General features: G+C 46.3%; 1 protein-coding gene across 1 annotated transcript in view; it reads left to right on the top strand.

Moving 5' to 3' along the window:
• WTIP (WT1 interacting protein) overlaps positions 1–26,123 on the top strand; it is an 86,010-nt gene that overhangs the window by 1,934 nt on the left and 57,953 nt on the right. The window lies entirely within an intron of this gene.

Genomic DNA, 26,123 nt, shown 5'->3' with positions numbered 1-26,123 from the left:
GGGAAGGCGGGCGTGCGGCGCCCAGGGCCGCTCGGCACCAGGCGCCAGCCGAAGCCCCGCACCGCCCCAGGTGCTGTTTGTCTAACTGGTGTCAGAAGAGCTGGCACCACAGCTCGCTCCCGGGGTTTGATCTCGCTCCCGTCTCTTCCCTGCGCGGTTTGCCGGGACGCGCGGTGCTTTCCCTTCCACGTGCGGATGGGAGACTTGGCTGAGGTGTCTGAGGAGCCGTCCGGGCTGTCGGGGCTTAGCCCAACGCTCGTTGGCCTCCCTCCTGGGCTGCTGAAGCTTCACCGGTGACCTCCCACATCCCTGAGGATGTGGCGTTTGCGATCGTGCTCTTAGGCCGTCTGTGATTATCTTTTATAGATGACGAGCGTGGCCGGTTAAGTAATTTTTAGCGCCTCGTTCAACAAAATCCCTGTGCTAGTTGGGAGTGCCTGTGGGAGCCCGGCATTGTCTCTGCCCCGCGAGGCCTGGTAGGGCCTGCTCAGCGCGGAGGGCTGTCGGGGGTCACTGTCGTCCCTGGAGCAAGAGGGGAGTTTGAGGGAGAGGAGACCCCTCTGTCTGTGCTGAGGCTCAGGCAGCCTGTTGGTCGTCTCCTGAATTTTTGTTGCTTCTTTATAGAAATCTTTATTATAATAATAATCTCTTGAAATGAGTGAACACGTTTTGTTGTCACGCTAGTCAGGATTAAGCTCCCTTGTCTGTCTTACTTTGTACTGGGTGGAAAGGCCAAAATGCCTTTGAAAGATGATCCTGGAGTGTGCAAATACTGCCTTGTTTCTCCTGTGCTGGGGACTGCAGATGAGCCGGGCAGCTGCGGCACCCGGGTAGCCCTCGGGAGCAGTTTGTCCCCTGCCTGAGCGAGGGGTGAGGGCTCTCGTACTGGGGTGTAAGAGCTTGTGGCAGAGGAGGAAGAAAGAGGCCTCGGAAGGTGAGGGGCAGTGGATGATGCAGCCCCTGTGGGTGGCTGTTGAGGGGACAGCTATCTCTGTGCCTTTGTGCGCTGCCTGGGTGTGCAGAGGCTCCCTGGCTGTGTGTGGTTTCTGACCGACACCAGTGTTGCTGAGGATGGAGATGTGTTACCTTAGTCGCTGGTTTAAACACGAGGATTCATACTGCTTTTGGCACAGCATTGGGGCATTCTGCATGGAAGGAGTTGCAGGGCTCCTTGAAGTGTCTGTGAGATGCTTATGGTGAGACAGACCTGAGCCCATCAGTGGAGGTAGCAAAGTAGTACTCTCCCCTACTAGAAAGACCTTCCTGTGAACTGCAGTGGCATAGCTTCTACAAGCTCTTGTGCCCAGACAAAGGAAGCTGAATACAGTGCTTACTGCTTCCCCCCATCCCATGTGGGGCTAAGAAAGCTGATGGTCATCCACTGCATCTTTTGCAGGGTCATGGCACCTGGCGTGGTACTCACCAGCTGAGTGACTCCAGCTGAGGACAATAACGGTTCATTTACAAGTATCAGCAGAAGCTGGATGGGAGGGCTTGTTAATACACTAACTGCAGGAGATGTTACCTTCAAAATTTATGTGGCATATAGTGGGAGATTGAGAAATAAGATGTATTCAGAGTAAGAAACCACTTACAGCTGTCCTGAGCCTCTGAGAGGGGTTTCCAGTGGCCCAGAAATCTGGGTGTGTGATCAGAGAGTCCAGGAGTAGCCCTGGAGAATCTGTCATGAGTGGGTTTTTCTTAGAAAAATTTGCCTGTTGCAAGTGTCACTACTCGCAGGTTATTCTCTAGCGACGTGTTGCAGCATGCCCTAAACCTCAGCAGAATCTGTCCTATGTAGGATCAGCAGTAAGCTTGCGCCTTTGTGCCTAGAGTGCGAGTGTACCAGCTGCTCGGTAGGTATTTGTTGTAGCAGCACAAAGAAGTGCTGCTGTGACTTGCACCCTGGAGGCAGATGAAACCCAGAAAATTGGGGTGCTTTAAAAGAGAAAGTTGATTTCTCTGTGTTACTGAGGTTTTGATAAATCCAGGTGGACTTGATAGCACATTTCTGGTTCCAATCACCCATGGAGGTGAATGCTGAGCTTTGTCTGAGCAAGTGCATGAGGGGTTGGCAGGGATGACGGCAGGCTGATGGGTCAGAGACAAGGAGAGTGAGAACAGGATGGGGAGAAATCTGCTATTTAGTTTGATTTACCTGAGAGAGTCTTAAGCAATGTTAATAGAGGGAAGCAAGGAGAAATGCATTGATTTGCATAGCAGCTCGCACATACTACAGCTGAAGTCTTTGCTTACGCATTCACTCCTTAGCGCTGGTGTCTGGCGTGCTCTGAAGGCAGTTGTGGGGTATTTTGTGATGCCCATGGAGAAGAGAGGAGGACAGAAATGTGGAGCCAATAGTCTAACAAGGTAGAGGGAACAGAGAAGATGGTTTAATGCTCATTAATTAGATAAGCTTAATTGTCCAGTGAGTAACTGTTTACGTGAGGACACTGGTAATTTTACTGTGTTCTGCGCCTGTCCCCAGTCCCTGTCCTGTCTGTCCCCGTGTCATGTGTCGTTCCACCCCACCCCCCCACCCCAAAACAAGAAAAATTTGAAAAATTGAGGCTCTGGGGGAGTCAAGGAGCATTCACCCTGGCAGGTCTAGGGAACTGACAGCCATCTCTGCCCATGGTGGTGTGAGCAGCACTGTGCTGGGAGCTTTGCTTTACTGCCTCACCTTCTCCATCCTCCCTGTTCTTTTGGCAGGCTTCAGTGCATCTGTAGAGAGAGGGAAAACGCCCTTCCGCAGTTGGTTTAATCTGACTGAAGATGACAGTGCCGCAAAAGGAGGGCTCTGCATCTGTCCTACCCACAGTTGCACAGCTGAGAGGTAGCACCCTGCTGCTTCCAAGTGCTCCCACCAGCACGTTGCAGCCACATGTGCTCGCTGATTTTACAGAAAACGAAGCCTGCACAGAAGAAAGGGGAGAGGGAGGGTTGTGTCGGGCTGGATTGGTGAGCTGCTCCAATTCATCCCTGTCAATGAGGTGACTGGAGCTGACCCAGACAGGAGGGTGCAGGCAGAGGATTACTAGAGGCTGAGACTGTTTCTTTGGCAGCAGCCTGCGGTTGGATTGGGTAAAGATGTTGAGACTTTGTTCCCTTGTAGCTGCTTCCTATGCAACCCCTGCCCAAACTGCTTCATCCTCAACCCTCTGAGACCCCCTGTCTGTCCCCTGTCAAGGCACTGACAGTTTAGTAAATGTGCTTGGTTTAGTGGCAGATGCTGAGAAGAGAGGTAATGAAAAAGCACTTTCACTCACTTTCATAACTGTTCTCAGCTGAGCATTCATACGTGAGAGGTGAATTGCTAAAAGTTGTGTTTCAGGGATGTTTTAAATTGAATGTGCATCCTGAGGTGTCAACAGGACATTTGTGGGTGTTGGGAAGTCATTAGCTCAGGTGCTGTCTTAAATTCTTTTCACTTTGCAGAATTCTTCAGTCTGATGTCTAAGTGTTGAAAAAGATGGTTTCTTTGGAAAGAAAGAAATTGGAAAATTGGGTTTTGGCATGTCCATCCAAGCCGAAGCAATCCTTGTAGGACTGACTGCAAACCTGCAGCTTGTCATCTCCTGGGCAGGGAAATGTCATTGTGTTGAACAGTCGTGCTGATTTGGCTGTTGTTTTTGAACCAGATCTCTCTGTACATCTTGTGGCTCCGCTGGTGAATTGTCAGAAGTGGAAGGAGAGTCGACGGAGGGGTGCAGGCAGCAGTCATGTGCTCCTGACAGCCCCTGCTTTGTCACAGCCGTCGTCCAACAAGGGCTGTCTGCTCATCTTGGTCAGGGTGGTGGCATCCAGTGCAAGAAGCGACTTAATTGTCTCACTGTCTTGAACTAAAGAGGAGGTGGAAGCAGCACGGTGAGACTAGGGAGGCGGGGGAGTGTGGATTGCTTCCTCCCTGTGCAAAGTCTATAGAGAGAGACAAGCAAGTTTGCAATCTTGCTGGTGTCCTTCAACACCCCTGTGCAGTGTCCTTTGTGCAGGTGCTTTTCCTCATCTTGGCACCTTGAGTGTCTTCTCCACCCCTTGCTGCCACCTCACCCCCTTATCCCTTGCATCTGAATGCAGAATGCTGCAAGTTCCTACCACATGAGGTACTCCTCAGTGAGAAACAACCAGTCCTGTCACAGTGAGCTGTCACCTTTCTCATCTTCCACAGGCACCTTTGTCTGACCCTTCTCCACCCTGAGGGAAACGGCCCCTTTCTCAGTACCCTGTAGCAGGGGTCGGTTAACGTTTCAGAAGGAGACACAAAGTCTGGATTCTGTTAATAACTAGTCACCTGTCCAGCAAAAGGTCATTCTTACCCTCAAAAGTAGGTTTGACTTTTGAGAGCTCCTGAATCTTTCCAGAATGCCACCCAGGAGTACCAGCACACATTTTTTGGAACACCACCAAGAAATGCTGCTGATAACATCCTGTTGAAAAGCCTTTGGCCTGGTGGGTAAGTAAAGGGAAGGAATGGAACCCTAGTCCCATCTGGGCCCTTTCTGCCCTTTATGTACATACTCATCCATGCAAATCCGTTTCTTTGCATTGAGAAATCCTGCTGGTGTTGCAGGACTGGCTTTTGGGCCCTACAACGTGCTTGTGAGTTCAGAGTTGTATGTTCATGTTTGTTTTGTGTGTGCAGGTTGATGTGACAGCAGGGTGTATATACAAGTGAGATCAAAATTAAGACAGGTAACAGTGGTAAGCCTGTAGAAGCTGCATTGCTTAAAGATGAGATTTGAAAATCTGAATGAAATTTAGGTGAGCTTGCAGTTGGTGACTGAAACACTTGACATGTTTGCTAAAGCATTGTTTTCTGTCTCATGATTTCCTGAAGCTTTCTTTGTGAAATGTTAAATCTTTCCTATTTCCATGAAAATAGGGGTATCGGTTGATAAATCGCACTGGTTTTGTAAATAAGCAAAGATTTATTGTCTGGGAATTGCTTCATATTTCTCTTTATCTGGGCCTAGAAATCCACTCAGCTCTGATAAGCAGTTGAGATCCTTCAGCTTTTGCATTCGACGCTGTCCTCTGGAAAAGGATTTGTTTTCCACTGGATTTGAGCCTTTAATAGGTAAACATCTAAATAGAAATAAACTTACACAGTGTGGTCTCCTGAAGTGTTCAAACAGGTCACGTACTTGAGAGTTTGGTTTTGCTAGTCTCCCAATTACAGCTAGAAAATATATTGTTGGAACTGATTTGAGAGTGGTCAGGCTTTTTTAGCTGAAGTGCAAGAAGACCCTCAAAAATGGGGTCAGATAAGGGAGGTGCGTGTTCACTGGGGAAGGTGCAAGAAGAGCTGCAGCAGGAGATGGTGGGGTGTGTGTGAATTAGCAGCATCCTGGTGGCTCACAGCTAGTGGGAGCCTGCCCTCTTGTCACTGATCCTGCTCTGAGGCAACAGGCAGGGCAGGCTGCGGGTGCGTGAAGGGGAGAGTGAGTGGTGCTGCCGCGGGTGCCTGGGTGCATGAGAGTAGAGGAGAGGGGGAGAGACTGAATGATGGGCTGAATGAGTCAAGAAAATGATGGTAAATAGCAATAGGGGAAGCCTGGAGCTGGAGGGTCATCCAAAGGGAGGAAGAAGTAGGGGGGCAGGGGGAGAGAATGTAGAAAGAATTCAAGACAGCCAAGAGGATGCAAAAAATAAGTGTGATAACACAAGTCAACAGAGCTGGAAAAAAGAAGTCTTTTTTTGTCTATGGTATGAAATATTGTGTGAAGGATGTGGGAGTGGTCCTAGATGACTTCTTGTAGTCCCTGCTAGCTGTGCACATGCTGGTGAGTCTCCCTGAAGTTGGAAAGTGATAAACCAAGTCATGTGTGATAACAGGATGGGAAGAGATGTGCTGTATGAGTGTGTTTTATATTTTATTAAGTATTAGATGCATGTAACGAACAATTAACATTAAACGGAAATCTGAGCCATTATAACTTGCAGAGAAGCATGTGTTATGAATGGAGACAACTGCTTTCTTACCTTTGGTTGCAGGAAACTTGACTGTGAATATGGGTACTATTTGACGGCGAATGTTGTTTGCTTGGTTTTGTGGTTTGTGCTTTTATTTTTGGGTTCTGTTGTTATAAAAGCACTGCGTGTGGAGGGGGATGGTGACTTCCAAGGAACTGCCACGTGTTTACCACAGGTGAGGTTTCTGATACAGAGGTTTGGATGTATAATACAGAGTTGGAATAGGCATATGCACTGGTGTGTTATAGTAACAACTAGTTTAATTTTTACCCTCTCCTGTCACCTTATGGCTTGGGAAGTGTACCTGTGTGCATGCCCCTGTGAAAGTCATACCTGGTTGCTTCTGAGCCACAGGGTGTTGCAGCAGTGTGCCAAGGGGGAGGGAAGGGGTGAGCCGCCCAGCTCTACGGGTCTGAAGTAAAGGGGATTGTTTACATGCAAAATGCATGTGGAGAAGGAAGTTTCTTTTTGCCTCTTTCAAAGAGTCCGTATCCTTGTGAAAAGGCTACTGGTTTGCAAGAGTCGAGTGGAGCCCGTGTTGCCGTTTGCTTTGGTGTGGAGCATGTTGTGCCCCTGGTGATCGCAGAGCCACAGGGCCACTGCGTAAAACGCTGAGCAGTTCATTAGATCTGCTCGTTTTTTAGGGCTCTATCACAAGCTCCAAGCCAGGTCTGTATTGCATTCCCGAAGTAAGAGGCTTTCAAATTCCCAGAAGTAACATCAGGCTTTTAAACACACCCTTCTCCCTGTGCCCACCCCCACAAAAAAACCCCAATCAAGTGTGCCTCCTTAGGGTGTCAGGGAGATATCCTAAGCAAGATTCAAAATAAAAAATTGTTCCTCTAGCAGAGTTTAACTTGTACCGGCAGCTGTTTACCTGGCCTCTGTGCCTGATCCTCCATACAGATTTATGTGTGCAGATGTCCCAGTTTGATGTTAAATCACGCACTGGAAATTTGTACACGGTGGTGTGTGAATTGGGAGTAAATCATGTAATGGTTTCTGTGGCCGCTGTATTTTGCAGAGTAGAAATGTGACCCTGATGTGAAGGAACAGGTAACTGTCAAAGTAGCTGTAGTTATGTGATTGAAGTTGATATTCTTACTGGGAAATTTCCCTGAAGTTGTATCATTTTTACATTTAAAACGTGTAAATGATGCAACTCTGTGTGCTCCTGCTGCTGTCTTGATGACAGCAGCAAAGATACAAGTCTAGGCTGAAATCCTTAATATCCATAGCTAATAAATTAGGATATAAGTGTTTCTGTTACCGACATGTGGATATTGGATATTTGGAAAGCCTTCTCAAAGCAAGAGAATTTGCCAAATACTAAAATTATTATTAAAAAAAATATGGCAAAGTAATTTTCAGATGTTTAAAAAGGTTGTTCATCAATGGAAAGAAAATAAAAGCAGCGATAAGCCAAACAGTTTTAATAAAACAAAAAATTTTTTGCAGGAATTTAGTAAGCTTTGGGCTTGGCTTCCTACCTGCATCATATGTCCCAAAGGCTATTGCAGGACAGTGCTTCGTAGCACATTGACAGAGTTATGGGCTGGGGTCCTCCTCAGCAGTGCCTGGAGCCCTGTGGTGTCGGAGGGGCATCCCCTTTGTCCCAGGCCCAGCTTGGGCACTGGCAGAAGATGGAATCCTGCGGTGCCGTCTGGTGATGGCTGCCTGCCAGCCGGGTGCTTGGGCAGCTCTCCTTGTTGGGGTGAAGGTGCTGGGATCCTGTGGGGACACTGCTCCCCAGGTCCCCCACCCCGCTGGTGGGAGAGGAAGTGCAGCTGCTCTTGTGGTGGACCATAATAATTTCTTACTCTGTGACTGGAGAAGCTAGGTGTCTCCTAGAGTATTGATTTTTTTTTTTTTTTTTTTCTCCTCTCTCTGTTATGCCCATCCTGGACATAGTGCCTCCTTTCTTACAGGGCTCAGGAATGTATGATATAAAGCAAAACTGAAACAGCAAAAAGGAAGAAATGCAGGAATGTGCATGGTGTCTGTAAGTTTTATTACGAGCTTAAAAAGGCTCGTTTTGAGGGCTGTGTGCAACTGCCTGAAAGGTTCAAGTCCTGACAGGACAGAGGTACCTGGGGCTGTGATGTGGCATTGCTTGGAGATGCTCCAGGGGCGTGACGGCTCCCGAGGCTGGCAGCAGGATTCCTGTTGTCTTGTTTGAGAGCAGGACCAGCCCTCAGCTCAACAAAATTAACAGATGTGCTAATGATCAACCAATAAATGTCAGTGTTTGGCTGGATTTTTATGCGATTTTTTGCTGTGCCTGTGTGGTTGCTGTCTCTGGAGGTGGATTTTGTCCCTTTTTTCTACACTGGAGCAGATACTTCTGTTGTGTGGTGTGTGTTATGTCTATTAACCTCACTGTGTTGTTTTAACTACATATCAGCATAGCCTTGTTTGTTACTGTGATGTGAGACAGGAGCACAAGAAAATGGCCAAGCAAGTCATATATCTCTTCCAGCTGGAGTATTTCACATTTTCTGAAACTTCATTCCTTGTTTTTTGGAGCAGTTTTACTAAATCTCTAATGTCACATTTATGTGTTCCAGCAAACTTTTAAGAAAAGGCCTATGACTCATTAAGGAAAAAACCCCAGCACCCCAGAGCACAAACACTCATTTAATGCTCAGCTGAGAACTACTGTACATATAAAACATGTAAGAGCTTACACAGGGGGACTCAGCTGTGGGTAAGGATTTATTGCTAGTGACACCTATTTCCAAATTTGAGATGCTGGAAAAGTTCCTCTCAGCAGGTTTTGTGTGAATACCTGTAGGCAGTTGGGTTTTAAGCCTCCATGTTGCTGTGTTGTTGGGGTTGTGGTGGTACACATGCCCTGGCAAGTGCAGCTCAGCCATCGTCTCACCCAGCGTGGCTGCGAGCCCTGACCCTCCCTGCTGCTAAGAGAAGGGGGCAACAGTGGCAGCTACTGTGTGACTTGGAAGAAGGGGTATATTGGGCTGATTTGGTGCTGCCCATTGGGGTTGGGCTGGCAAGGAGTGTGCCGATGGACGCTGCATGCTGCCTGTGTGCTGTAGGCACCAGAGTTTCCCCTGCGATGAGTTTTGGGGAGCTGAAGTACCTAACAGAGAATTGAGTTCTCCAAGTGCCAGGGATAAGAAGTTAAATGACTTCAAAGAGGGATGTGATTGGGTTGGAATAACACCACAAATACTTAACACTAGATTTTGGGGAGATGGTTAATTCTGAAGTCTTTAATTGCAGGCAGCAGCACTGAAACGCATCTAGCTTGCTGTGAGGGTTAATGCATGCATTTGTGAATATTGGGGTAAGTGCAGGGAAGTCAGTGTGCTAACATAAAGAGTATTAATACCACATATTTTCATGAAATAGCCAGGGAGTGGATCAAATGGACAATGAAGAGGCATTTAATAGGTTATAAAAGGTCATGTCTGGCTATATACCATTGCTTTTTTAAGAATTTTGCTGAACAAGGCTTATTTCGGTTCAGAACACGTTTATAGTTTTTCTGAAAAGTAGATAGCTATTGTGGAAGAACTGCTGGGAACTCTCAGATGTTTTCCTGGCCATCCAAACATTTATTTAATTGGTGAACTGTTCACTTGCGACACTGCAGAACTTCTGGAAAGTGAAAACAAGATGTTTTCTCTCTTTTAATGTGGCCACTTGGAAAAATTAGAAAATTTCAAAGTTAGAGAGACAAAAAGCCATTCCGAAATGCATATTTAGATGCTCCAGCCCGCTTGGATTGTATTTCCTGTAGTCCATGGAGACCCTGTGGCCTCTCCCAGGCATGGGAAATACCCTTTTGTTCTGGCGGTCATTGCATAAACCTTTCTCCTGTGCCACAAGTTTGTCCCCAAGCATATGCAGTGAACTGGAGTCCAGTGAGTAAAGCTCCTGGGCTGGAAGTTGGGTGGTTCTGCTTCACTTCCTCCATCTCCTTCAATGTCACCTCTGTGCTGACAGTCCCAGCCTGTGGGGTTTTGGAGAGCATCGGGTAAGGCCAGTCGTGAACGCAGGTCCCTGGTTGGGTTAGTGTGGTGCGTTGTGGAACTTGAAACACAGGGCAGGCAACTCTTTGTGGATGTCCCAAATTTAAATGGAAGTAATTTTGAGGTTCGTTTTTGTGCGTGGGCTTTGTGTGTGCAGCACTGCAGAATGCGTGCAGGGCATAGTTGATTTGAAACCTTTGTTAGAAAGGGATTTCTGAGAAAGTAGGGAAAAGTATGATTGTGTTTTATTGTAATAAATCAAGTGCTGACCTGACTGAACTGAGACAGCTGGGGTCTCTGCTGCTGTGGCTTGATTCTGTTTTGCTGACCTCACAGATATGACATTGCCCTCAATAGCGTTAGAGTAGGATCTTGGTTTTGTGTTCTGACTTTGTTCCTGCTGTGAAATTCCTACTAAATCCATTTGTTTGGGCCAGATGATGATGGAAAATAAACACTGGGGGAATGGTTCTGAGCAAGGTGATAGTGAATAGACATTGCCAATTATCCACGGTTTCCTCCGCTCAGAAAAGCGTGCTAACCCGGCCATGTGCTGCTGTCTGCTGCCCTGGCTGGTCTTGCTGTCAACATGAAGTGCAGCAGGATTAGACCCATGATCTCTGTGGCCTGTCTTACCTGTCGCTGTTCTTTCCACCTCTCTGTAACTAAGTTAGTTCAAAGAGAATGTTGATTTTTGTTTTTTAAAAAAGGGTAGAAGAAGCAAAAGATGCTGGAGCCCAACATCAGCTGAGACAAAACAACTGTTTATATCGGGCAGTGGAGAGAACTGTAACAGGTAAAATGTTGGATCTCTGTGTTTCTCTCTGTTGTAGCAGTTGCCGTGCTGTTAACCTTGAGCATCTCAATTCTCTGGTGTATATGGGGGAAGCAGGTAATTCCTCAGGGGACAAGGCAGAAGTTCTGATGAATGGCTAATAACTGTTGCAGCTCTTTTTTTGCCAAGTAGTTAAGTGAAAATTCTCTGCCATTGGTGGTTTGCCCATTTTTAATCAAAGCCATGTTTTCCAGATCTAAACATTCAATAGAAAACAGAGCTGCACAACAATCAAGTGTGTTAGAGTCCAGATTTTGGGCTGGTTTGAGAAATAAGCATGTAATTTTCTGAAGCGTAGGTCAGTAGCTGGTCTTCTTAGAAAGTGTGTTGGCTTGTTGTACCTGTTCTGGCTAGGGCAGGGCTGTGCCTCTGTGGTGCAGCCCTGTGAAGTAGTAGTAGCTCACAGCAAGTGATGCACTTGCTCTGGTGGAAAATCCCTGCGATTCAGGTGCAGACCTTAGTGACTTAGAAAAAAACCCTCAAGATTTGTCAAAATAAAATCCATACAAGGTATTAACTAATTAAATTTTTATTTAGAAAATGGACCACTTACCTGATAAATCCAGACCTCCCTCATTCATGACAGCCCTGTTTAGGTCACAGGGACAAGTTTGACTTGTTTCTGACAGCTTGGAGTCATCTCTAGTTGTTTTTATTACACCACAGAGATCAGGGAGTAAGTAAATTCACTTTTACCCTTGCTGTGTTTCGCTACCTGGCCTGCCCAGCCACCTCTGTACCTCCCAGGATGTATCTACTGTGGAACTGTTGGGTATATGGCTGCTTTGTGCTTTGGCTGTGAAAGTAATGTGCTGTTTGCCTGCTAACTTGGTATCTTGACAGATAGACACCAATTTCCTGCAAATTATGATGTAAATAACAAAGAGCAGGTGGAGTTAATGGTGTGAAAGAGGGCTATAAGCTCCGTAAAGTCCTGCTGACCTCTTTCAGCTTGTACAAAGCCAGCTATCAGCATGGAGTTCCCACATTGCTCTGCTCCCTCAAGAGATGGGTTTATGGAAGATGCATGTGATTCCTAGGAAAGCTCCTCCTTGCAGAAGCTGTGATCCCACTGTCTTGGGGCACTGAAGTGTCAGTGTGAAGAGACTAGAAACAAAGACTGAACCTGGCTTTTCCATGCGTGTGACTTTAGGCAGGATGGAGTAGAGCTTATGTCCAGAAGTGGAGTTCTGCATCCTCTGTTTTTCTTCTCCTTGTCATCATCTGCCCAGAACAGAAGTCACTTAGAGGTATCAAGATCTAAACCTGGAGAGGATGTAGAGAGCAGAGGAACAGGAATGAAAATGCGTGATGCATGTGACACCCATTGCCTCTGGTCTGCAGGTGGTTATAGAGTGTACCCTGATGCTCTGTGTGCTGGGGGCTCTGGGTACTGTTGCCACTTCCAGTGTTTTTTCCTAAAATTTTGGTGGCCATCATGTGTTGTCTCAGATGCTGTTTTACAAACAATTAGAAGAAAGCTTGTTGTTTTGCTTGGCCTGGAAGGAGAATCTCCCAGTCTTATTTCTGTATGTTAGTTTTGAGGGAGATGTTCCTGTGTAAGGTTGGTGAGTGTGGCCGTACCAGGAGGTGTTGCCTGGTCTTGGAGAGTGGTGCAGGGCTTCCTGGCAGCTGCACAAGCAACACCTGCAAAGCAGATCACAGCCCAATTCAGAGAGAGGGGAAAAAATCAAATCCATGGCAGGTTTGGGCTTGGAGCTTTGAACGCAGCACAAGGCAGGCGCAAGGCAAGGTTTGCCCTTCGCTGTAGTTCCTGGCTGAGTGGAGGCATGGCAATTCACTCATCAAATCCCACCTTGCCCTAGAGCTTCAGAGAGCCCTTGTGCTGTGGGGTGGAAGGACTCCAGAGTGCCAGACTACACTCTTAAAAAAGCAAAACCAAAAAACATTCCTGACCTCTTAGGAAAAGGAGAAAAGAGATGGGATAGCTTGGGTCAGGCTGAAACAGCCGTGCATGCTTACTCTTTTGGGAAAAGGCTTTCTCAGCCCCTGTTCCACACCTGGGAGGAATTCAGGCCCGTGAAGAACCAGCCCAGAAAGAGGTGATCCCCAGAGGCTGATTTGCATTTATTCACAAAGAAAATACTTTGAAGATGATCCAAGTGCAGACATGCAAATTGACTTTCTGGTGTGCCAAGTGTGTGAAGCTCTCCCTCTCCCTGCTGCCACCTCTGCTCCCCATCTTGCAGGGGCTTTGCCTGGCTTCCTGCGGCGGGAGGACAGGAGTGACAATGGGCAGGAGCGGGGAGCAGCTTTGACCCATCTAGACACAGTAGTGGCCTGGCTCTGGCTAGGCACCTCGTCTTGCTTTTGTCTAATTTATTTCTGTACCTCATGAAAGGAAAAAAAAAAAAAAAACAACAACAAAAAACCAAACCACAAAACATGCTAGCTCCCGAGTTTAAGGCCAAATCTTGGACTCCTTTGTGGGCAGAACTTCCTTTGAAATTACTGGGTGTTTTGCTTGGTTAAAGACTGGCAGATTAGGAAACCTGGTGTTAAGATTATTGCAAGGTCAGAAAAAGGGTGCATTGTAAGGTCCAGAGGAAGTACTTTCTTTCCTTTTTCTGACAAAGTATCCCATGAATAATGAGTATTGGCTTAGAGTTTTTTCATTTTCAAATAGGTTGGTCCACACAGTGGTGGCCGCACGGGGAATTTCTGACCCTGCTCTGCACGTGGGCCAGCAAGCTGAGGGGCTGCCGAAGGCCGCTGTGCCTGGGTCAGAGCAGAGCTGGGGACTCACGGACCGACTGCCCTGCCCTCCAGAGGTGCAGTGTGTGTGCCTGGGGACTTTCAGCATGGAGCTGTATCCCACCCGTAGGAACTGGGGGTCGGCAGCAGCAGTACTGGTGGGGTGAGGGTAGGCTCCAGGCTGCTGCTGAGGGCACACAACCATGCACAAACACTAGCTGGGCCTGAAGCCGCAGATGTCAGGTTAGCAAGTGATGTAAAATTTCTTCCTTTTTTCCTCCAACTGTCCCAGCCCATGTAGTTGAGTGAGAGTGATGTGCATCAGCTGATCCCAACAGAGTTCCTCTCATTTCTGATCTTTTGCAGGGGGGTTGTCCATGCCTTGACTCCTGTACCCTCTCAACCTGCAAATACAAGGCCTGTGCAGACTTGTACAAAGACCGTGGCATCTGCAAGGAGGTAGCTGCTCTGGTCCCTTGGTTGCTACAAATTTTGCCATGATACTTAAAAGCAGAGAGGAAGAGGTGTGCAGTGGTGGGGTGGGGGAAATGGCTCTTCAGAGAGTGAGTCACTCTGGGAGTGCCCGCTGCAACTGGGCATTTGGGGAGCTTTTGCATTAGTGTTCCTAACCACTGTGTAAAATGCAAGAGAGCTTTGATTAAAAAAAAAAAAAAGTAGCATTGCTGAGAGCTCTGGCAAATATGCAGCAGTATTTGCTTAAATTTTTGAGAAATACATTATCTCACCTTTATTATGAAGCTTATGTCTGTGCATTTCTCACCCCCACTGTTGTCTAGGCTTTTGCCATATCAAGGCATTGTTCGTTGGTCCAGAACAGCCAGCACCAGGGCTCAGCTGAAAGTGGATGTAAAACCACTTTGTTTTTATTTTGAGCTGTTTTCATTTTGAGCACAGAACCAAATTATAGAGGCACTGTGGGGGAATGTCAGGTTGTAAGTTTTATTTTGCTTATATATGTTTTCAATTTGATTAGGACTGCAACCAAACTGCAGTGAGATCTAAGGTAGTCTTCCCTTCTCAAAGGACAAGAACTACACACCCAGGTGGCAATCATTTGTAAAAACATCTCCCTAAAGAGCAGACATTCCTGTTTTGAAGAAGGATCAGCAGCAGGGACTTGGGTGCTGGTGCAGGCTCAGTTCTGCACATACCATTTCCTCCTGTCACACTACTGTTCTGAAAAAACTAGTTACCAGCCAGAAAAGTATTCAATAAGCCTGCGAATAGTTGTTTGAATTTTTTGAACTATGCAGCTTGCAGTTTCTCACCAAACAGTTGATTTAAGAGAACAGAGTAAGTGTTGTCTTGGGGTCTAAATTAGAGTAAGACTGACTCCAAGGTCAAGTGTGACTGTTTCATAACGGTGTGTTTGTTTTTATCCTGCAGCTCAGGGCCAGGGCACTAACTTTTAAACCTGGGGGTGGGGGGAAAGGTGAGATAAGGTTGTTCTGTTCTGCACAGGCTGGAGTGTAGATCTGAACAGAGAACAGTCCACATGCTTGATGCTAAATAGGAATAAAATATTTCAAGTTGTTTTCTCTTAAAGAGCTCCAGGATCAGGTCATTAAGAAAGAGTAGCAAGTAGTGCACTGGGCAATATTGTACAGGGAAAGAAGAGGTTGGAAACTGGGGGACACCCAGTATTTCAGGTCTGAGCTGACGGTCCTTCTGCTGTCAACAGATCCTACCTGGTAGGTAGGTAGGTAGATACTACCTACTTCAGCAGGTAAAGGACTGAGATAGCTGCCAGGATTTAAACATAGTACTGTAGAGGAACACGGGGGGGGGGGTGGGGGGGGTGTTCTATATAAGATGTAAGTTGCTTGGCTAACTCTTGGTGTGGTATTACACATCTTTACAGCATGTCCGTTCGTTCAAGGAGAGATAGGGAAAAGGATACATGTTCATCCTGTGTTCTCTCTGCTAGAGACTTGCATGAGCCATTGCTGTCAGCCTGAGTCACTGATGCCACTGGAAGATAAAAGCTATGGCTCCCATCAGATGAAAACCAGTGGGGAACAACCACTTGTAGTGATCGCTTGGTTGTCTTGCTTTGCTTGAAGGGACATCTCTTATTTCTGGCTATGGTGGAAGGCAACCAGAGAAGACGTTTTGTGACTGGTACTAGATTGAAACAGAATCTGTTTTAATTGAGGATAAACAATGATTCCTTCTCTAAAATGGACAAATACCTCTTCTCCAAAAATGATAAAATCCTTCCTCTCTCAGAGGCATCAGTGGGAGAAGCAAGGGATGTGTAGGCACCAGCTCAGTACCAACTCTGTGCTTTACTCTTAACCTTACAGAGACAGCACAGTAGAGAGATTCTTCATTGATTTAGTAAAAGCTACCCTTATTTCCATGGATATAATTGCAGAAGAGGCTAGATTCATCTGGAAACAAAGGCTCTAGTAATTGAAAAAAAGGGCAAAAATAAATTGTAAAAAAACCTAACAAATACACTAATTCTTTTAGCTAGTTTTCAGAAGAGAAGTTTTGTGGGTTGTTTGGGTTTTTTTTTTTAAAGGGAACAGTTACAAACTTATTTCTTAGTGGATACATTGAAAAGAGATTCCAAAAGGGCTTTGCTGCAATTAAGGGAACGATTGCATTAGGTTGTGCTGCAGTGATTTAGCGCGTGAGAAGGAAAATCCCAACTGAGTGATTTACACACTGATCCTGAACGTTTTGATTAAAGGTCAGACTCAGAAATGCAGTTATACTTATTTGGAAGTCTAAAGAGAATCCACTGGGGAGTTAAATCGCTAAGTAGGAGTTGAATGTGTAAATATTCACAGGTAGCTCTTTACTTACCCATGTCATTTTGTTGTGAATTTAGTTAGGGAAAGATTTACTTGAAAACTGAAGTCCAGCCTCTACTAGATTCTACAATAGGGAAGAGCACTCCTGTAGACTGTCCTGACTTTTGGATATCGCATATATAAGTTCTGTACCTTGCTGACTTAAAGGAGTTATAAAAGTAGCTACGAAGAAGAGAAAAGGGGTCCAGGAAAGCTGGTTGATTTTTCAAGGATTGCTGTTTCCAAGCTCAGGAACAGTTAATCCTGATATCCAGGAAGTCAAGCAAGAGTGGCAGGAGGCCTGCATGGATGAGCAAGGAGCTCCTAAGAAAGAAATTAAAAGGAAGTGTATAATGTATAAGAGGTGGAAACAGGGACAGGTGACCTGGGAGGAATATAAGAACACTATCTAAGCATGCACGGTTGGGGTCAGGAGAGCAAGGCTTTCCTGGAGCTGAATCTGGTGAAAGATGTGAAGGTCAAGAAGTCCTTCTGCAGATGTATGAACAAAAAGAAAACTAGGGAAAATGTGGAGTGGGGGTACTGGGTTGGCCTTTTATGATGAAAAGCTTGGTGAATAAGGGGAGAGCAGTGGATGTTGTTGATCTCGGGTTTAGCAAAGCTTTTGATACTGTCACCCATAACATCCTTCTAGACAAACTGATGGAAGTACAGACTAGATAAGTGGACTGTGAGATGGACTGAAAACTGGTTGAGCTGCTGAACTCAGAGTTGTGACCGGCAGGATGAGGTTGAGTTGGAGGCCAGTCACTAGTGGTGTGCCTCAGAAGTCAATACTGGGGTCAGTACTGTTTAACATCTTCATTAATGACCTGGATGATGGGACAGTACACCTGTTAAGTTTGCAGATTGTACTACACTGTGAGGAGTGGTTGATAGACTAGGTGGATGTGCTGTTGTTCAGCAAGACCTTGACAGGCTGGAGAAATAGGCTAAGAGGAACCTCATGAAGTTCAGTGAAGGAAAGCAAGGTCCTGCACCCGGGGAACAACAACAACTTCATACAGTGGTATGAGCTGGGGGCCCACTGGCTGGAAAACAGCTCTGCAGAATGGCCCTCTGGGGTCCCATGAGACATGAGCCAGCAGTGTGGCCTTGTGGCTAAGAAAACCATCAGGGGTTCAGACCTGACTGTCTTGGATCATGGGAATACTGAAGCTGAACGTGCGCCCTGTATGTCTGCCTGGGAGCTGGGTGCTGACATGCTCTGTCTGTGCACTGGAGGTTACCCACAAGAGCTGTGTCTAAACAGGGGACCACAGGGTCTGGAGGGTTGAGAGTGGGTTGTGTCAGCTTCTGGTGTGGGTAGGTCTGGGGTGGGAGAGGCACCAGCTCCCCCCCAGTGCCCAGACAGAAGGTCCTGCTGCCATGATGTGAGCCTGTGGGGCAGCTCAGGTCTCATCTGGTCTTCCCAATAGCAGCCCCTCTGGTCCCCACTTCTCAAGTGGACCCTCTGAAACTTAAAAGGCCACAGAACACCTACCACATAGATCATAATCAGATGTGAATTATCTTTTATTGCTTTTGTCATAATCCTAATCTGAGGCACTGCTTTAGTAGTAGGGAAGATACTTACCACTGACATTGCATGTGGGGTTTCCACTGGGCTCTGTGACAAGGATGAACAGACAGAGCAGTTGAGGTGGAAAGGGTTACCTCTCTTTATCATTCCTCTGTGTTTTGCCTGGTATTTTAATTAAAACCAGATAGGAGAAGAATTTTCACACTGTTTCAAATTTTTAGTGATTTCACCTGCTGTTGAAAACTGCATCAGGACATAACACTGAAGGGATGATGTAAAGAGGAATGAATGCCCCTTTTAGCTGCTATGAATAGAGGCTTCTCATATCACTTAAGTGTTGACTTTTATAATTATGAGAAGATTACATGTTTCTGTTATTTTTTTAGCTGGTCCTCTAAGAGGTAAATTAACTAACATTTCACCACTTCATGTAACCTTTCAAAATGGAGAAGGGAGGTTTGGCTGATAAATTGCATAAGATCACATTTATTTGGAGATGTTTGTTGTAACTAACAAAGTGGAAAATTACCTTCCTAACCCTTTGGTCTTTTCTATCTGCTCACTCTTTCCCTGGTTTTGCAGTTCTCGAGTTTTCTTTTTGCTACCTCTAGAAAGGTTTTTAATCAAAAATTGTTCTGGAGGCGTTTGCTACACAACTATGCTTTACTTGTATTTTTGTAAGTGTTGCTAGAAATTTAGCCGCAGCTCCTTTGCTGTCTGAGTGTAGGTAGTGGAGTTGATGAATTATTCACTAAATGAATGATGTCTGGATGGTGGGATGCTTAAGGGGGTGGTAGGGTGTTAGGAGTGGGAGAGAAGATCATTTTGCCTCTTGTTCATCATGTTGGCTTGAGTCTGGCATCCAGCTCCACGAGAAACGGACTCCATCTTCCAGAATTCAGCTTAAAAAGAGGATGCCTTGCCATCTTGGTGTGGAGGCAGTGAGCAGGGTGGGTGTGGAGAGGGCACCCAGTGCTAGTCCTGGGAACAGGCCTGCCGTGATGTGCAATTGGGTCCCACAGAACTGAGGGCTGTCTGGCAGCTCCTGGTGTCTGTTCTGTCAAGACCAGACTCATTAGGCACCAGGGCATCAGTGCCAGTGCTACGCAGTGGTCGTTTTGAAAGATAAATCTTTTCTCCCCTCAAGCAAATAGCCTTTGACATTACCCATTGGGGCCAAAGTATATTTCACTGTTTGCATCTCAGTGCCACGTGCTATCGCAGGACACGTGTTCTTTAATAGGAGCAGCTTAGCACTTTGGCTAAGTGGTTGCAGGTTTCTCTGTAGAAGTTATGGGCCAAGGGTTTGACTGCAGGTGCAGTGGGCAGGTTGCGAAAAGAGCAGATGATGCTAAAGCCCCGTTATAGTTGGGGTTTGCTCACTGATCAGTGTCTTGTATGTTGGTTTTTTTCCCCCTCTGTGCCCAGCTTTTGCAGAGGAGCCAGGCACTGCTGCTGTTGGTCTGTCTGAGAATATAAAAGGTGGGTAGCAAAAAACCCAAGTGTGATTTGAAGCATGCAGTCGCTAGCTCTGAATGATGGCTTGTCACTAGCTGGGAAACTGAGTGCATAAGAAGAGTCAACACATATTTCTTAGTTGAGTGCTATGACTGTGTCTGTTTCCCACTTCTTTTCATCTGAGAAAACTAGCTCTACTCTTCTTTTTTTCTAATTTTCTGGCCTTTTGCACCCACTCTGTTCCCAATTTGCATCAAGATGAGTGAGACAGGGACAGAACAGGGGAGAGGGATGGTCCTGTGTGTGATATTTGTGCATTTCTGGATCATTCATCGATACTAATTGGATGTGGATCAATCACGTGTTTACATTTCTGTTGAATTAGCCAGACAGACCGCGTACCCCACAGTTCACACCGGCTGCTTGAGAGCAGACTGTTACCTGATGAGGACTGACAATACCAGATCCAGCAAAAAGTCAAAGCAGTCCAACAGATAATACCTGACCTAGCAGAAATCCTGACGATATGAAGTTAACCATCAGTACTTTACACTGTGTGGCAACTTTTTATACACTACTAAGAGTTGTAAAGCTGGATTTATTCAGTTATTGGAACATGGCCTCATGTACTGCAGTGCTGCTGCCCGTCTCAGTGGAAGGGTCGCTACTGAGTGAAATGAGATCTGCCTGCTCCTACGGGTCTGGGTGGTGCTGGCTGGCCACAGCTGCCTTAGAGGGCAAATCACTGGAAGGTGAAAATGGAGCTCAGGTCCTTTCATGGTTATGTGAAGCTCAGAGTTATCCCCTTGTAAGAATCACTGCAGACAGGAATCTGACTAAAGCCTGGAACAACCACGACTTGTCTGCCTTAGGTCTGCAGTGGAGAGCAGCTGAACCCATGGGACCGCCCAGGTCTGTAGAAGCCTCACTTTGCTCTGGAAGTTGGCAGCGTGTTGATTTTCTAATTTTTACCTTCCCCCCCCACCCCCCCAGTTGTATCTATAGGAAGGAAAAGAGCCTACATATATAGCATTTAGTGTTACTGTTTCCTGGAGGTGGAGGAGGCAAAATTAGAATATCCTGTTTACATGTCATTAGTGCTGTATTTGACCAGCTGTCCCAAGGGTTTTCAGCTCGCTAGATCAGGACAGGCTTTTCTTATGGTCTGAGTGTCTTCCTATCTTACTGGAGTAGAGGAGCGTGGCTGTTATCACTAGCACTGAGCACCACCCTGGGCTGAGCCTTACAGCTGCAGAGGAGACAGGGCATTTCACTGTAGCCAAGGCAGGGAAAGTGAGGTTTGTCAGGTTAGGTACTTCAGAACTACAATCTTCCATGAGCTGAAGGTGGGAGAGACCTATGGCAAATGACTTTCTGAAATTGTTACTCCTGCAGGACATCCTTACAGGAAGGTATATCCCTCCTCCTCATGTTCTCAAAGCATCTTTCTGTCACTTGACTTGCAGCGACTGAAAAAAATATGGTTCAGAGGGTTGAGGTGACAGAGGTTTTTAAGTAATTTCCAGCTTTCTTTAAGTTAATAGTTCAGTCTTTCTAAATAGCTTGGCATAATACCTGCCTATACGCATGTTTTTGTTTAAGCAAACCTATTTATACTTCTGGAAATGATAAAGAATCTCCAGGTGGCAGGTGAGAATTAGCGAGCCTGTGTCGGTGGCACCTTTGCAGGGTGGGTGGTAGAAATGCGGGGCTGCTGTGGATGTGTAGCGCTTGGGTACTGCTTGTGGAAGGAGCTGCTGACTTTATAACCAAATGTGGTTACGTAATGCCATGCCTTTTCCAGATTGTCATGCTCGTTCTGAAAATAGACCGTTATCTAAGAAAACAGAAAAGTGCACCTGGAAACTTTTAGACTAGTCTCCTTGTTTAATTGTGAACCCATTTTAAATATGTCAAGGAAGGCAGCTGTAATATATGACCTTTTTTTGCCATATATTAGAGTGATGACTCATATGTGCAATGTCGGGAGAATGTAATGAAAACTCTTTCCAACTTGACGTCTGTGCTGTTGATGTTTTTGGGTCTGACATGCTCTGGAGTTCAGGGTATTTGGGCTGCATTGTTGGTGCTTTCAGTATCACTGTTGTTACCTGGTTGCACAGATTTTTCTAAGCTGAACCATTTAGATTGATTCTGTCTTTTCCATGTCATCTCAGAAGGCTTTTTCTCTGAAGACCACACAGGTGGCTCCCATTTAATACAGAGAAGGGCCAAGACACAGAGAAGCTAAATGGTTTGCTAAAGACCACTAAGAAAGTCAAAGCTGAAAAAAAGGGGCTGGTACAGTAGAGTCGCTGGCTGGTCCTGTACTGTGGTCACTGTCATTTATATAGGAAAATCTGCAATGTGTGTAGAGAGGTATTGATGTGTGGTATCAGTAAGCACAGAGGAAAGGTGATGAAAATAGGAGCTTTTAAGTATTTTATTGTAATGAAACTGTCTCAGTGTCTGTAAACCTGCCACTGGAAACAGCTTAAATAAAACTTAGCAGGTCCACATTCTGACCTGTGTTATGCCAGAGAAAATCTAAAATAATGGTGTGAACAAGCATCTCATCTTAGAGCTCAGGTGATCTCCAGCTGGTGCAACCAGCTAAATAAACTTATAGAAATTAAAGCACTGGTAGAAATTTCAGTATCCATGTTAATTAGAAAACAAATGTTTATGTGTGAATGCATTTGCAACATGAATATTTTTTTTTGAGACTTATCACCATCTGTGAACTGCCACTTCTGTTGCCCATTACATTGGAGTATGCATTGATGAAGGTCTGCCCTCTTCCTAAATCAGTGTGAATATACAGGTAGACTGAACGCCCCTGGTGCTCTACAGCACCCTCCCAACAAGAAAGTTGCTGAGAAGCACTGGGGAGCTTTGGATGTTGGTATTGGATCTTTCTGCACTGAAACTAGCACCTCACTTCTTTTGTCTGTATGACCTGTGTGTGTGTCCCTGTGGGGCTTGCCTGGCACCTCTGGATGGGGTGGTGTGTCCTCCTCTGCCAGCAGTTGTTCAAGCTGAAGATTTTGCTGGCCTCAACCTGTCTTCACCTGATTGCTGCTACCACTGTGCTAGCAATTTTACACTCCTCAAGTAGACTGAATTATATGTGTGATCACACTTACAATGTTCCAGGCAAAATAAGTGTGGTTTGAGCTGAAAGGCCTTGTTGACCTGGTCCCTTTGGGCTATAAGAGGATGCATGTCCACAGCGAGACAATCAGATGTTCAGCAGTGGAGGGGCAGTAGGACAGGGAAGGGGCTTTACAGACATGCTTTTCCCTCCAAGTCATTCACTTCCAGCAGTGCTCTCTTTTACCACCACCCCCACCTCCCCCAGCTGTATGTGTCTCCTTGCTTTGCTAATCCCAGTAATCACAAGCTACTTTTAGAAGCCAGGTTTTCTTCTGTCTTTTTTCTGGTCAGTAATTCAGTTGCTAAAGTTATTTGCAAGTCCCCTTGTGCTGTGGTTGTCAACTTGAGCATGAACCTTGAGCAGTCAGCTGAGCTCTGAATCACAGACAAAGCAACCCAAAGTGGCACAGACGATAGAGCAGCCACAAGAACTACTTGGTCTTCCAGTTCATTGCCTCAGTAGTAAAAGATCTTTCTATAAATGCCAAGTGAGAAGTATAAATCATCCTGGAACTGCCATGCACTAAATCAAGAAGCAGAGAAACGAATGAATATTTGTAAACCAAGTGTCAGTGTAACTAAAACACTGTGCAGAACAATAGGCCTGTGATATGCCTTGTGCCGTCGGGAGGCTCTGCGGCAGAGTTGGAGATCCACACAAAGGGAAGTTATGCAGAGGCACGCCGGCTGCGGCCGAGGCAGGATGAACTCTGTGCAGATAGTGTCAGTAATTTCATGGTTCAGAGCAGTAATTTCACATACTGTATGAAGCAATAAGCATTTGCTGTGCTAGCTTCAGGCTTTCACTGTGCGACTGGTTGGATCTACTTTAACAGTAACAAAAGCCTTCCAGTCTCCAGCAGCTGCTAATCAGAGCTGATACCGGCTCCCATGACATCTCCCACTCTGCAGTGCTGACCCGGGGCTGATGAGGTTTAGTTTACCAGCACAGACATGCCCTGGGCTTGTAGCTGCTAAAATACAGAGTCGGAGAGGGTGGTGCTTGAGAGTTGTTTCTACAGCCTTCTGTGTTCCCAAACTCTTGCCCATCATCTCACCCTGCATTTGAAAGTCTGGAAAGTTTCCAGTGAAATAGAATGGCCTGTGTATTTACCAAAGCAAGTAGGAATAGGCTGAGGCTGAGCCTTGCTGACCTGCTGGCAGTACCGATCCCTCAGGCAGGTAAAGCTCAGCTCCTGTGTCCAGATCAGCACTGTCATTCCTGGAACCGGTCCCAGTGCCTCCCTTCGGTGGCCATGACCTCTCCCAGCAGCTTTGTCCTACCTGAGCCACAGCCTTGTTAAGGAAGAGGCAGAGTAGAGGTAATGGGAAGTTATTCCAGGAGCTGGAGTTAGAACCTAGAACTTGCTTCTACAAAAATTCTAGTGAATGTGAACTTCACTGCGTTTGTAACGAAATATAAATCAATCTCAAACTTTGATTTTTCTAAGTAAGTTCTACATGTGCGTTCCTCCTGCCCCAAGCCTTTGTATTAACTGAGTAAAGCCTCCTGTAGGAGGCAGGCACTGAAGTGATGGAGATCTTTTAACGTCAGCAGATATGTATCTCAAGGGCCCAAGTAGTTTATTGGTGGGGTTTTTACCTTCTTTCCTTAAGGAGTAAGGTCAGGGGCAATCTCAATAAGGCTTAACAATGACAGCAGAAAGTTTCCTGGTCCACAGCCTGCTTCTTGTCTTAAGCTGTGATTTGTGTTAGCTGTTGTGGCCTATCTCTCTCCAGTTTAGCATACTCAAACCTCTAGCATGGTTGCTGTGGGGAGCACATGGTACTTGAAAGCCAGAGTTGTGTTGCTGGATGGGATCAGGTCCCTCCTGGCTGTGGGGTGTTGCAGTGCCAGGTGTGGGTGGGCTGTGGCTTGGGAGGGGAGCTTAAAATGTTTACCTGAGCATTTCCCACTTTTATTAGTCTGTCATTTTCAGCCTCAATTCAGGTTGTGGTGTCTTCTGATCTTCCCTTGGGGGAGAGGGCAGTGCTGGTAGCTTAGACAGTCCCTCCATTGTTCCTATCACAAGAACGTTGCTGCTGAGCATGTCCAGGATATATTTATCTATTTATAACTTGTACATACCAGGCTTTATTTTATGTTGGGTATTCAAGCCTTGGTACATTTGCCAGGCATCTGCCAGGTGACAAATTAAAGCCCTCCACCGAGAGCTATTTTCCTGGGCTGCCTTCCTTGCTCTTGCCTGGCTGCTGGGAAGAGGCTCTGCCACTGTGCCCTGTGTAGGTGCCTTGTTTCTTCTATCTGCTTCTGACTGGGAGATGACGTGTGTGTTGGAAGATCCCTCCTCCTGTGGTTGTTGGAAGGAAGGGAACATTTTTCTTGCCTGAAGTCACCTCTCAGCATCCGAGTTGCCGCAGTCCAGGACATCTGCACAGTAGCTGCTGTCAGCTCAGGCAGGTACTGCTGCAGCAGTGGCACGGCTGCCCAGGCTTGGGACAGCTCTGATGCTTCACTATTTACCCAGCTTCTTTAGCAGAATATTTTTTTTAAAGGTAGCAGCAACACCCTGTGTAAAACCTGCCCCAGCGTGAGATCACTGGCTGCAGGCACCGCAGCCTGTGTGGGAGCACCTCCCATGGCCAGTGACACCTGCAGGTGTCTGAGGCAGCCCCACCACAGCCCTTCCGCTCTTGTAGCTGGCCCTTGTTGCTGCAAGTTGATTTCTTGAGCTGAGTTAAGGCTTCCCTCCTCCTTTGTTCTTCCAGCTTCACAGCTGTAGGTTTTCATTTCCCTGCCCCTGCACCTTGGCTAGGCCACAGGTGTGGAAAAACTTGTAGAAGACTTATGCAGAGATGGTCTTTTTCCTGTCCGAGAGAAGAATAGGGGATTTTGCAGTAGGCCAGTGTGACGTTCACCCGCCCTTTTCCCAGTACTGCAGCACGAACAGAAATGCAGAGGCAAGGAGGGAGTCATCTGTGCCATGTGTTAGTTGTTAATTTTAGCTTTACCATAACTCTTGATGACAGGGCTTGGTTGTTTCCTACTGTAGGCAGCATGTAGCAGTTATCCTGGAGATACGGTGTGGCTGTAAGACGGTAAAGCTGCAGCTCATCCCTGAGCTATGGCGTGCTGTCAAGAAGTGCGATAGCCAGATTCTCCCTCTGACTCACACAGCTGCTGTGTAGTGAAGTTGAGAGGCCACATGGTATTGTTTTTCTTGCATTTGTGCTAAATCCTTGACTTCAGGGTAAGTGAGGATGGCATTAGGCACAGCCTGAGTTCCACACGTGTCTGAGGACAAAGCTTGTCCAAAAGGTGGTTACGTATTTCATTTAACCTTTGCCTATTGCCTTTTTCCCAGTTCTGGATACCTGGTGAGGTCTGTATGAAGTACCAGCCTGCACTGTCATGGTCAAAAGAGCACCCCAGGATTTGATGTACAGGTCCCAAACTGAACTTCTCCTAATGTGTAGGCTACTACAGGGAACTCTTACAACTACATTATAGCAGGCTGAACAAAGATCATCTGTCTTTAATATTTTCTCTAGGTTGTTCCTGATACCTTTCCTTGTTATAATGCATTGCATTCGGTCTCTTGAGTCTGAAGCGAAATCACTGACTGCATCAGAAAATACCTGTCTTTCTTTCTCCTGGTGTTGAT

The sequence above is a fragment of the Strix uralensis genome, chromosome 12, assembly GCF_047716275.1.
Source record: "Strix uralensis isolate ZFMK-TIS-50842 chromosome 12, bStrUra1, whole genome shotgun sequence".
Taxonomy (NCBI): Eukaryota; Metazoa; Chordata; class Aves; order Strigiformes; family Strigidae; genus Strix; species Strix uralensis.
This window is presented reverse-complemented; position numbering and strand designations above follow the sequence as displayed.